The 12,363-nt window shown below is 44.0% G+C and overlaps 1 protein-coding gene across 6 annotated transcripts in view; it reads right to left on the bottom strand.

Annotated features, from left to right (window-relative positions):
• The window catches only part of NPAS2 (neuronal PAS domain protein 2), a 171,553-nt gene that overhangs the window by 123,166 nt on the left and 36,024 nt on the right, over positions 1–12,363 (bottom strand). Inside the window, exon 1 of one of the 6 annotated variants that reach the window (XM_012477643.3) lies at positions 1,306–1,362. The exons of the other annotated variants lie outside the window; for them this stretch is intronic. The gene's annotated coding sequence lies outside the window, so the exon portion shown is untranslated. Of the gene's footprint in view, positions 1–1,305; positions 1,363–12,363 lie in introns of those variants that run through there. 6 annotated transcript variants of the gene reach the window in all.

Genomic DNA, 12,363 nt, shown 5'->3' with positions numbered 1-12,363 from the left:
TATTTTGTTTGATGGGCTATCATAGTGGGGAAGCAGGCAAAGATAATATGAACAGGTGTGGCTGTGTTCCAATAAAACTTTATTTACAAAAATAAGCTGTGGGTGGGTTGTGGCCCAAAGCCAGTGGCTGGCCAACCCTTGTGTTAGAGCATGGCACTGAACAGAAGGCAACAGGTTACCCAGGGCAGTGTGATAGGACACGCAGCCCCAGCTGGGAGAAGGCTGTCAGAATAGTGTTAACAGGAAAGCCAAGAGTCACTGATCGTCTGAATAATAAAGGACTTGACTCATCCAAAGTCCAAGGTGCCACTAGAATCCACACAGCTGAATTCAGGCATGAGGAGGGGAGCACTGAGTTCCCACAGGAATCTTCACCTGGAGGGGACTGAAGTATCAGCTTTTGGCACAAGCACATCTGTTGGTACATGCATAGCCCCTAAACCATAGTGCTGGCTGGGGGTGTATGCTCAACCACAGACAACATGAAGAAGGGACCTGCCTATGCCATCCTTAGCTAGAGGAACTAAGCAGAGAAGGCCGGGTGTGGTGGCTCATGCCTGTAATCCCAGTACTTTGGGAGGCCAAGGCAGGAGGACTGCTTGAGCTAGGAGTTCAAGACCAGCCTGAGCAATAGAGCAAAACCCGATCTGTATAAAAACAGAAAATTTCACCAGGCATGGTGGCAGGCACCGATAGTCCTAGCTACTTGGGAGGTGGAGGTGGGAGGATCACTTGAGCTTGGGAAGCAGAGGTTGCAGTGAGCCAAGATGGCTACACTCCAGCCTGGGCAACAGAATGAGACCCTGTCTCAAAAGAAAAAGGGAGGTAGGGTAGGAACTAAGCAGAGAAGTTGGTCCCTGTAAGAAAAAAGATGGAGCCCCTTGGCCTTAACAATACAGAACATACAGAACACTTATTAACTGCATGTGGTTCTGCTACCATCATATACCCTGGATAGCCACCTGAAGTCAACTAAAAAGGAAGGATAAAAGAATAGGAAACTTCTGAATAACTGTTGAGCTGATACGAAAGTGAGGAGTCTGCTGGGGCCAAACAGCGAGGAAGTGGGGTCCTGAGAGTAACAGGGCTGAACTAGCATGCTCACAGGAGGCGAGCCCCGGCCCAAGCCTTTGATGCTGTGTGGATGAGGCAGGAGGCCAGAGATGAAGCCCTTCCTTAGTAGGGAGGGATGTGCCTAAGAGGATACCCTTGCGTAAAGCTCAGCCTCAAAGGAAGGCTATGCTCAGTATTAATGGGCATGAGGAATAAACCCATCCAGATGGAAGGGACAGGAAAGGAACATACCTTTTTCAATGCCAAGGAGAAAGATAGCCTCTCGCAAATAGTCCTAACTCCAAACTGACCTTCACACAAGGTTCATCAGACAGGATTTTTTTTAAAACCCAGCAAACACAGTTCTCAAGAAACACATCTGAAATGTAAGAACAGAAAAGAGTAAAAAGAGAAAAAAACAAATACCAGGTAAATTCTAATGAAAAGAATCTACTGTACATCTATTAATATCAGACAGACTCTAAGGCAATAAGCATAACTTATTAGCTTATAAGCATAACTTTGACATCGGAGAGGGTCACAAAATAAAGATACAAGTTTCAATTGACTTGGAAGGAAAGATAATCCTCAGCTTACATGCACCTAATAATATAGCCTCAAAATACATAAAGCAAAAAGTACCATACCTCAAAGAGAAACTAACAACGCTATCACAGTCATAAATTCCTGACATATCACATCAGGCAACACAACAATTAGGATAAATAAAATTGAGCAGCACAGATCTAATGGACAAATATGGAATATTATATCCAATAATGGGAGAATAAACATTCTTTTCAAGCACATAGCAAACAAATATTGACCATTTAGGAAGAGGCTTTTTCAGGTCAGAGTAGACGATGTTTCAGTCCTCCTAACAGGGGATTTGGAGCATCCACTTCAAATTCAGCTATTTGTCAGGTGACCAAATGTTATACTGGCTACAAAATAAATTAACTAACTTGTAAATGACTGCCTTTAAAATGATGTGCCTTATGTCATCCCGAAGAACAAGAGTTGTTTTCCCCACTCACACACCTCACTGGACTGAGCAAATAAACAGCAAATTAGAAACAGTATAGAAGCTACAGCACCTAAAATGATCATTGAGAACCTAGAGAAAAGATTCACTTCACCCCAACTCTTGGAAAACAATGATTTGTTACTTGCTAGAATGTCAGTAGAATAAGAGCAGGAATCTTTGTTTTGTTCACAGATGTATCAGTGTCTAGTGCATGACAGCATTTGATAAATACTTCTGATGATGGGCTGAATAAATGAATGAAGGTCCTATACCGCTACTACTTTGCCTTTCCCTGTGGCACTGTAGTAATTCTGAATATTTTGTGATGTATACGCTATTTGGCAAGTAAGTGATCTAATCATCCCATATCCAGGTTCAGACATGGCATTTCAGAAAGGAAGCACCCGACATCTGTGTTGCTTTTCCATGCTCCTGATGCCAGGTTAACTCTGAGACTGCTGGACAAACAAAAAGATGACAAGATGGACATATCTGGGCTTGCTCACGGTGGCAAAGCCTGCTGGGGAAAGCAGAAAGAGGGTAGATGAAACAAAAATGAACTTAGCTCCACTTCTTTAGTATTTTTCTTTCAGGGAGGGGAATAAAATCACACCGTAAACAAATGACTGTAGCCTGCTCTTGACAAACTGTGTCAGGAGTATCCGAGGAGAAAAGCAGAAGATGAATAAGAATGCTTCGCACTGATCGACTGTTCTCTCTCCACCACCCCTTGGCCTCAACTCCTCTGCCACAGTGCTCACTCTACTTTCAACCTTTCAGGCCTCATGATGGCACAGCTAGGGCCCCACCAGCACCAGATGATAGGCAGAGCAACCATCCATTCAGAAACGGAAGAGCTGAGTATGAACACTGATTGAAGAGGGGTGGGTCACCCTGGGTTATCAGGCTGAGGGTTGGGTCCAGGCTGGCATCAAAGTCAGTGAAGAAACAGGAATAAAGAGATATCAGGGCCAGGGGCTAGGCAAGCACTTAGGATTAGTAAAAATTATAGCTGGAGGCAGCTCAAGGTTTCCATCTGCAGTACTGCCTCAAGTGTGACCTTCCAGAACTTAGAGTTTGGTCCAAACAGGAGTCTCCTTGTTCCCAAGGTCAGCAGTTGTCCTTCCTGGACAGACCTCCTTGAGTTTCCAAGTCAAATGGAAGCATGACTTCCTGAATGTGTGTTGGAGATCCAGTCAGTAACACCAAACACTTGGAATTGCCCCCTTTCCAAATTCTTCTCTGAAATGGGGCCAGAGGGTGGATTTTTGACTAGGGTTCTGAGTGCTTAAGAGCTTACCTTCTTATTTTAACTAGAAGTCATGGTGGTGATTGGTGTGGCCAGGTTACCTGACTTGAGCAAAGGTGTCCTACAAAGTAGAATATGTCAGCAGTCACTGGTCAGGGAACCAGGTGAATCATGTGAGCTTCTGAAAGGTGAACAGAGGTAGGGAGCAGTATTCTAAGAACACATAGCAGGTAAGTGGGGCCTCAGCTCCATGCAAGCAGACAGGAGTCCAGGCTACGTTTCCAGTACAGAGGGAAGGTTGAACATGCATCGAAAAGAGCACACTGGCTCAGGTGGCAGCTTGACCTGCTTCCTCCCATGGACTCCCAGCATCATGGACAGAGAACCGATTCGTAGTTGAGTTCAGGGTTCTTATGTCCAAGAATATTCCAGTTTAACTAATTACTCCATATTAGCTGTTTTCAAAGTGTGGTCTGGTGACCCTTGGGAGCTCATGTCCTTTTAAGAGGATCCAAAAAGTCTAAACTATTTTCATAATGCCAACACACTATCTGGTCTTTTTCAATCTCATTTTCTCACAAATGTACAATAGAGTTTCTTAGAGGACACTGGCACATGATATCTACCTTCTGTGAAACTGGATATTGAAGAGATTTGCAAAAATTAAAACAATGCTACTCTTCTCACTAAATTATACTGCTTGGGGAAATGTAGTTATTTTTGTGTTAAAATGCAATGCACTTACTATTATTTTTAAATGAATTAATAAACTTTTTTTTTTTTGAGATGGAGTCTTACTCTGTTGCCCAGGCTGAACGGTAGTGTGTGATCTCGGCTCACTGCAACCTCCACCTCCCGGGTTGAAACGATTCTGCTGCCTCAGCCTTCCGTGTAGCTAGGACTACAGGCATGTGCTGCCACACCTGGCTAATTTTTTTTTTTTTTTTTTGTATTTTTAGTAGAGACAGGGTTTCACCATGTTAGCCAGGATGGTCTCAGTCTCCTGACCTCGTGATCTGCCCACCTCAGCCTCCGAAAGTGCTGGGATTACAGGTGTGAGCCACCATGCCTGGCCAATAAACATTTTTAAATGTTCGCAGTTTTCATTTATAAGGTGATAAATACTCATAGATAAAACCACATAAACAAAACCTCTTTGGGATTCTCAATAATTTTGAAGAATGTACAGGAATTCTGAAATCAACAAGTTTGGGAACAGCTGCTCTAAATTTTCAACATAAATCCTTGGTTACAAATGTTGACACTTCCCAGAAACACTTAGCAGTCACTTTAAAGACTAAGGAAATGTTGTGCCCCATTTTTTCTTTGTTATGTAGATGTGCAAGCAATATAAAAGACTTGGAGACCATTTTTCAATGCCATGTTCCTTGGTGCCTCAGAAATGGCTCCACCGTTTCAAGGCAGACACTTCCCACGTGTCCCAAGGCAAGGTTCTCATAGAGTTTTTATTCCAAGGAGTTGTTGGCTGATCAAATGGGAACTTAATGCTGAACCCAGCACCATTAAATGTTGCAGAGGCTTTACTTGTATCCGAATCTTGTATCACACAATATCGGAAAAGATCAGGAAAATTTGTGAGCAATTCAAATATGCTAATATTTTATCCTGATGGACTTCTCAGTCTAGAACTTCAGGAAATTTGGTAAACGACTAAAGCAATAACCACAAAACTTTTTTCTGATTCAGATGAGCCCTCTTCCTATACACAATCAACACATAAATCAACAAGCTGAAAAGATAAAAGGTATCCCACATGGGCTCTGAATTATTTATAACTCCCAAAGAAATAGGATGCTAATTCCTAATAATGTAAGTCAACCAAATTCCCACCAGGCATCTAGCTCCTGATAGCTCAAGTGCACTACACATCCCATCTTCATGATGTCTCAGCATAATGCTTTCACAATTAGACCAGTCTCCGTATGATAGAAATATTTTCACTGACATTTCGGACAATTCCTAAGTGCTGAGTTGTGTTTAGCTTGGATTTGGCAGCATGACAAATTAAGGCGTGCTTTAGGCACAAAGCTTGCATTCATGGAGGGCACTGTCCATGAGAGAAAGAGAGGGACATGTGCAGCAATCATCACACTACAAAGTGGAATGCAAGGAGGGCTATATAAATTATATACACGCATACCTTAGAGCTCACAGATGGAAGAAACTAAAACAAGAATGGTCAAAATGGCAAAGATATAAAATATTTGCACAAAAGAGGTGTCTACACCATTGTGTGAAAATGGTCCAGCTGTATTTAAGGATGCAACTCCTTAGCATTCACTTCGCATTCCTGTGTTTAGACTAGTAAGAAGAAAGATAGAAAAGCTATTTAGAGTCATTCACATGCCATTCTGACCCATCAGATATAATTCCCCATGAGAAGCTCAAGCTAGGCTTCACGTCCCTCTAGTCTGTTGAAAAACGGAAACACTCCTCCAAACATGAGGTACAGATCTGTGGGTCCACAGGCTGTGTGACCACTGATATGCGTATCTTTCTATCTGCCTGGATCTGTTTCTCTAAGACACAAATAGCAGCTCAGAAAAGGGCTCATAGGTAATTGCATGGGGCTCCCATCAAACCAACCAACCAACTAATCAACTAAGTAACCCACCATCAAAGTGGGGAAGAGGAAGCAAGGTCTGGCAGCTGTGGCCCTCTTTTGCTTGAATGGAACCAGTGTGGTAACCATCCAACTCCTATGCCTGTGTGAGATGCTCCGGCACTCGGGATAAAAGATCATTGTGCTAAGTGCTACTAGCTGTAGACTAGCCCCTTCTGCTCTTGCTCTTATTTTAGGCAGCAAGGGCGTGGGGCTGTTGTTTCGAAGTAGGCTTTCAGAGGGATCAGATTAACCAAGTGGGTGGGTGACTGCCGTGGTGGCACTGCTGTACACAAGCTAGGCTCTTGACACAGAAGTGAAGATACATCCTTCCTCATCAGAGAGAACACAACCTTACAGCAAGGCGGGGCTTACTCCTTTCTGACCCGATAACACCATTTCACTAACAGCTCTGCACATAGCTGTTATTAATGCTGCCAAAAGGCAGGGTAAGAAGAGGGTCACTCACGTACATCCCACTCAGCTGCCATGTCTAGTCTGCGGAGGACACAAACTGGGAGGCATACACGAGCAACTCCTGTAAAAGGAAGCTCAATAAGAGGCAGTGGAACACTGTCTGCCCCTTTCCACGTAGAATCTAAAGCCAAACTATGTGCAAAAGCCACGCCCAATGCGTGTTTCAGGTATGAAAAAGAAACAGCAGTGTGCTGACTTGTTGGAGAAACTATGCCATGGTACGTATGGTTAACCTGGGCAAACCTGAAAACCTAGTCTACCGAGGGCTCAGAAAGGTTATGGTAAGGGAAGCTCTGGGCAGTGACTGTCAGGCATCCGCTGGATCACCATGCCCTGCACCTCCAGACCTGACCATGGCCGCCTGCACTGCCAAGCTATGGTGAACACCCGTCCTTGATTTGAAATAAAAATTAAACTGTGAGGCAATGAAACCTTCCAACTTTGCTTTTCAGACAAAAGCAGAAGTTAAAAACAGCTCCATGAACATCAGCTGTTTCTGATTTAGAGGCAAAAAAACCCCAACCAACCCTCAGTAAACATTACCAAAAATGCCAAAACAAACAACATCCGCATCCACTGAAGTGACTGAACTTACTGCATGGAAGCCAGATCCCTTTCTGAGGTCTGTCTGAGGAGCAAGTCCTGCACAACAAAACCACCATGTGTTTGTGAACTATGCATCTCCTTAGCAGCAGCTCTGACTCTAGCTTTCCTTGGTTGAGATGTATTCTTTAACTTTTTTCCTTTTATCCATCCAATAGGTGGTGAGAATGCTATAATTACATTTCCTCAGCATAAGTTCTTTATCTACAATCTATTTTTAACTAACGTTCATCAATTTTAATTTTGACATAATATATTTTTGGACTGGAAACATTTTAAGTACTACATATATACATACATATGTACATGTATGTGTGTAGACACATACAAACACATTCTTTTCTTAACACAAGCATAGTTCAGTACAGATCCCTTCATACAAAAAAAGTGGCAAGTCCTGTTGATATCTTCCCCAGTCCACTGGGTTGGTAGTCACGGGGTGGTACAGAGAGGTAATCTGTTTACACTTCTCTTTCTTGATACACGTACCAATGACCGGACCCAGAAAATGTGCCCAAAGGCTTCCACATCTGTTGTGAAAAGGCCAAGCATTTGCCAAGCATTGCAAAGTGAAAACAAGGCAGAATATGAGTGGAAGGTCACACTCTTCAACCCAGGATGACCTGATTCAACACCTGTAGAAGAGGACCCCAGGCGTGTGGTCCAATCTCACCCTTCTCAGATATGTCTCCAGTCCAGGCCTCCATCCTGTGTTCCAGACCCCTGAGCCCACCTGCCCCTCACATGACTGCCTGGCTGACAAAGAGCTCTCAAGCTGCACAGGTCCAAATCAGAGGCTTCCATCTTCCCTGTCCAAGGTCGTTCCTCTCCCCCACTTTGTGTTTCTTATATCAGAAAAGGACATCTCTGTTCTCCCGGACATCCCACCCATCACAATTCCATCAGTTCCAGCTTCAAAATCTACCTTAAATCCACCCCATTCTCTGTCTGCACTGTCAGTATCAAGCCCAAGCCAGCAGACTGAGCTACAGTCTAAAGTTTTTCAAGTGTTCTCCCCGATTGGGCTCCTGCTTCTCTCTTCAATGCGCTCCTCAAGAGTAGACACAGTAATATTTTAGAAATGCCAATCAGATCAGGCCACTTGTGTAGCTCAGAACCCTTCAGTCATCACTCTTCACTAAAAAAGCCAGGGTGGGCCAGGCATGGTGGCTCACAGCTATAATCTCAGTGCTTTGGGAGGCTGAGATGGGAGGATCCCTTGAGGCCAGGTGTTTGAGACCAGCCTGGACTACAAAGTGAGACCTCATCTTTAAAAAAAATTAAAAAAATTAGCTGGGGGTGGTGGTGTGTACCTGTAGGGAAGCTGGGGTGAAAGGATCGCTTGAGCCCTGGAGTTCGAGGCTGCAATGAGCTACGATTATGCCACTATACTCTAGCCTGGGCAACAGAGTGAGACCCTGTCTCAAAACACAAAACAAAACAAACAAATAACAATGAACAACAAAAAAAGAACCAGGCTAAGTCCAGGGGGAGGAAGGGAAGTACAGGACGAGCCTGAAAAGTCAGAAGAGCTCACAGAATGATGGGGACATGTCAGAAGCCAGCTAGAAATAGCTCTCCCTGGCCAAATCTGGGACAAGTGGAGAACCCAAACCGTAATTATAATCCACAGAATAAAAGAAATCTACAAATCCACACTGATACAGGGAATAAAGAAAGAATGAATGGATGGAGGAGAAGGAAAGCTCCTCCTTCAAGTAGACTGCCAGCTAACACATGTAGAAGGGAGGACTGAATTAGAAACTTACCATTTGGCAACCACCGTATTAATGATGCTTCAAGCAGGAAACATTAATGGACATTAAAACTAGTGGGTGAGGCTTGATGAGAAACAGCATATTTACATAGTCTCAGAATATCTCCCACAACATAGTAATTAAAAGGAAAAATAGTTCAGTGGAGAAACCCGGCAGATACGGCCTTAATCAAGCCATCAAAGTTAACATCACCAGTAATGGGACTAATCAACAGCACGGTCTTCTGATACATTGCATCACTCTGATATTCCTGCCAAAAGCACAGAATCTGAATCTAATCATTAGAACACATCAGACAAACCCCAACTGAGGGTCATTCTGTGAAGTAAATGACCTGTAATCTTCCAAAACGTCTAGGTCACGAAAAACAAGTGAAGACTTAGAGAACTGTCCCAGATGGAAGAGACTAAGCATCAGAAGACAACTAAATGCAACGTGTGACCCTATATCGGATCCTGAATCTGTAGAGGACGTTATTGGGACAATCTGTGAAATTCCAAAGGGGTGCGAGCATTAGAAAGAAATACTGTATCAGTGTAAATTGCCTTATTTTGATGATTGAACCATGGATACATACAGAGGAAAGTGTCCTTAAGCCTCATATCTACAACTTAGCTTCCAATGGTTTAGTAAAAAACAGTAATATGTTTATAAATACAGATCGTGATAGGCAACTGTGATCCAATGTTAACATTCTTGGCAAAGGCTATAATGAAGCTAGTTGCCCTGTTCTTGCAATTTTTCTCTTAAGTTTGAAATGATTCTAAACAAAAAGTTAACACTAACCAACCAACCCACCCACCCTTACCACTTTCCCAATGCACTTTGGGCAAAATTACCAGGCCTCTGGTAATCTGGTTGTACCTATTATCTCTAACCACCCCTCAAGGCGTATTTCCCATCCTCTCCACCCAAGGTGTCCTTCTGTGCTGTTCCCTCTACCTGAAAAGCTCTCCTCGCTCCTCTGGTGTCACTGGTTCCTACTCCCTTCCCACCATTCAGATCTAAGTTTAAATCCATCCATTTTCTCGGAAGGGCCACCTGTGTCCTCTAGATTGGACTGAACTTCCCATCACAAGGTGATATCCTACAGATTTAGATTATCCATTTAATGCCCATCTATCCCAGTACTCTACAAGCTCTGAGTTTGACTTGTTTACCTCTCTCAGTTCCCAGGGCTGAAGCGTGGTTTCTGGAATAAAGGATTGAAAAAAGGATCTCAACCACAGAGACTTGACCTGGCTTCCACTCTTGGAGGCTCCACTCTAGGAAGCAGTGGCCTTTCCACCTTTCCATCAAATGCATATGCATGTCTTTTTTTTTTTTGAAACACAGTCTCACTCTGTTGCCCAGACTGGAGTGCAGTAGCACAATCTTGGCTCACTGCAACCTCCGCCTCCCAGGTTCAAGTGATTCTCATGCCTCTCAGCCTCCCGAGTAGCTGGGATTACAGGAGTGTGTCACAATGCTTGGCTAGCATTTGTATTTTTTGTAGCAATGGGGTTTCACCATGTTGGCCAGCCAGGTCTCGAACTCCTGACCTCAAGTGATCCACCCTCCTTGGCCTCCCAAGTGCTGGGATTACAGGAGTAAGCCACTGTGCCAGGCCAAATGCATGCATTTTTATTATTTTACTCCAACCCCTTATATTCTTGAGGTCTTGATTATGCAGCCTTCGTTTTACTAAACATCTGATAGAGCAGGAAAATTACCCTATGGAAGGCAAGGGCTGCTATATTTAAATCCAAATAAACAGGACGGGATATGCACACTGACGTGTAGCATGATCACCCTTAATGACTTAAACAACTGATGTCGGTAATTAGGACTATTTTCAGAGTACAGAGAAGGTGATTAAAAAAATAAAGTAGGGAGTAATTAATTTCACATAATAGTCACACTGGGACCTATTGTGAGATCTGACGTTAATGATATATCTCTTTTCTGTAATAAATTTCTATGTGCAGTCCTGGGGGCTCCCCGCCACCTTCTGAATTGCTCCTTGCTCAGCACCCCTAACTCTTCCAGCCCCACCACGTCAGGTCAGCCTTCCCTGTAAAGAAAGGGAACACACAGACCACTGGAAACAGAGACCCTCGCAGCAAAAACTTCAGTGCGACAACGCTTTCCCTGCTGAGAGAGGAAATTAAAGGAACTAATACAGGTGAGAGTCATGTTGGAAGGAATTTTTTTTCTTTGCAGTTTTTAAAGCATTAAAGCAGAAGACAAAGGGAGAGACAATGGCAAGAGACCCGAATTCCAGTTTAACCATTACCACCACCGACCGGCCTGGCAAATCACTTTCTTTCTCTAGGTCTCATTGGTCACAGTTTTAAAATATGGATAGCACCTACATCCCTGAAGGCAGAGGCTGAGTCAGATGGCCCGTAGCTTTCACAGGGAGAAGGAACTACCAATTACAGCAAAGGTCTTGATATGATGCAGAAGAGAGCCAACAAGCCCTCTTGTCCATGACTTAACCCCTGGCCTATCACACAAACAAACTGGTTAACACTGAACCATGTTTTATAAAGAGCTGCATCATTTCCCTCTCTTGAGTACGGACTTTTTCTTCCAGATTCCTAAAGGATTCCAGTAAAAACAAGCACATTGGCTTAACACTATGTATTTGGCCATTATCAGTTATATATAATGTTAAGGCAATGTGCTTGTTCTTCAATGCAAGGAGGTAGCTTGAGCTCTCCAAAGCAGATGTAAGAGAGACCAAGTGTTACAGATGACAAAATATACACATGTGGTTGTTTCAGTGGGACAAAGAGTCTGTTGGTGAGAACTGAAGGAAAGCCAAGTTCCAGAGTAATGTGTGGCCTTCCTGTAGCAGACACTGGTTGCACAGAAACACTTGCTGTGGTCACGCAGCCCAGATTAGCAGGAGTGTTTTCATGCCCTCCATTTGGGGAGACTTGGCTAGGCTCCCACTCTTGGAGGCAGTGGACTTTCATGATTAGAACCCTCCCTGAAATACATGCCTAGTGACCTATTCAATGGTTACCAAGTCACTGCAGTGGCCTGCCCTGGCCTGTTCCTGAGTATGGACCCAGGAAGCCCCATGGCCACATCTGAGGGCAGCCATCACACTGAGTGATAATCCACTGGGCTGTTCTCTCATTAGGCAGCTCCTTGAGCGCAAGGACTGGGCTTTTTATTTCCATGTCCCTGCCATCTACTACACAGATGGGCTCAGCAAATGTTTTCAACAAATGCAAGCTCAGGGGGTATCTCAGGGAATAACAATTGTCACCCAGGCTGGAATGCAATGGTGTATCTCAGTGTACTGCAACCTCCGCCTCCTGGATTGAAGTGATTCTTCAGCCTCAGCCTCACGAGTAGCTGGGATTACAGGCACCCACCACCACGCCTGGCTAATTTTTGTATTTTTTGTAGAGATAAGGTTTCGCCATGTTGGCCAGGCTGGTCTTGAACTCCTGACCTCAGGTGATCTGCCTGCCTCAGCCTCCCGAAGTGCTGGGATTACAGGTGTGAGCCACTGCACCCAGCCGGGAATGACGTCTTAAGCTTGTGCTTGGACAGA

The sequence above is a fragment of the Aotus nancymaae genome, unplaced genomic scaffold (assembly GCF_030222135.1).
Source record: "Aotus nancymaae isolate 86718 unplaced genomic scaffold, 86718_ANA_hifiasm-v0.15.2.pri h1tg000131l, whole genome shotgun sequence".
NCBI lineage: Eukaryota > Metazoa > Chordata > Mammalia > Primates > Aotidae > Aotus > Aotus nancymaae.
This window is presented reverse-complemented; position numbering and strand designations above follow the sequence as displayed.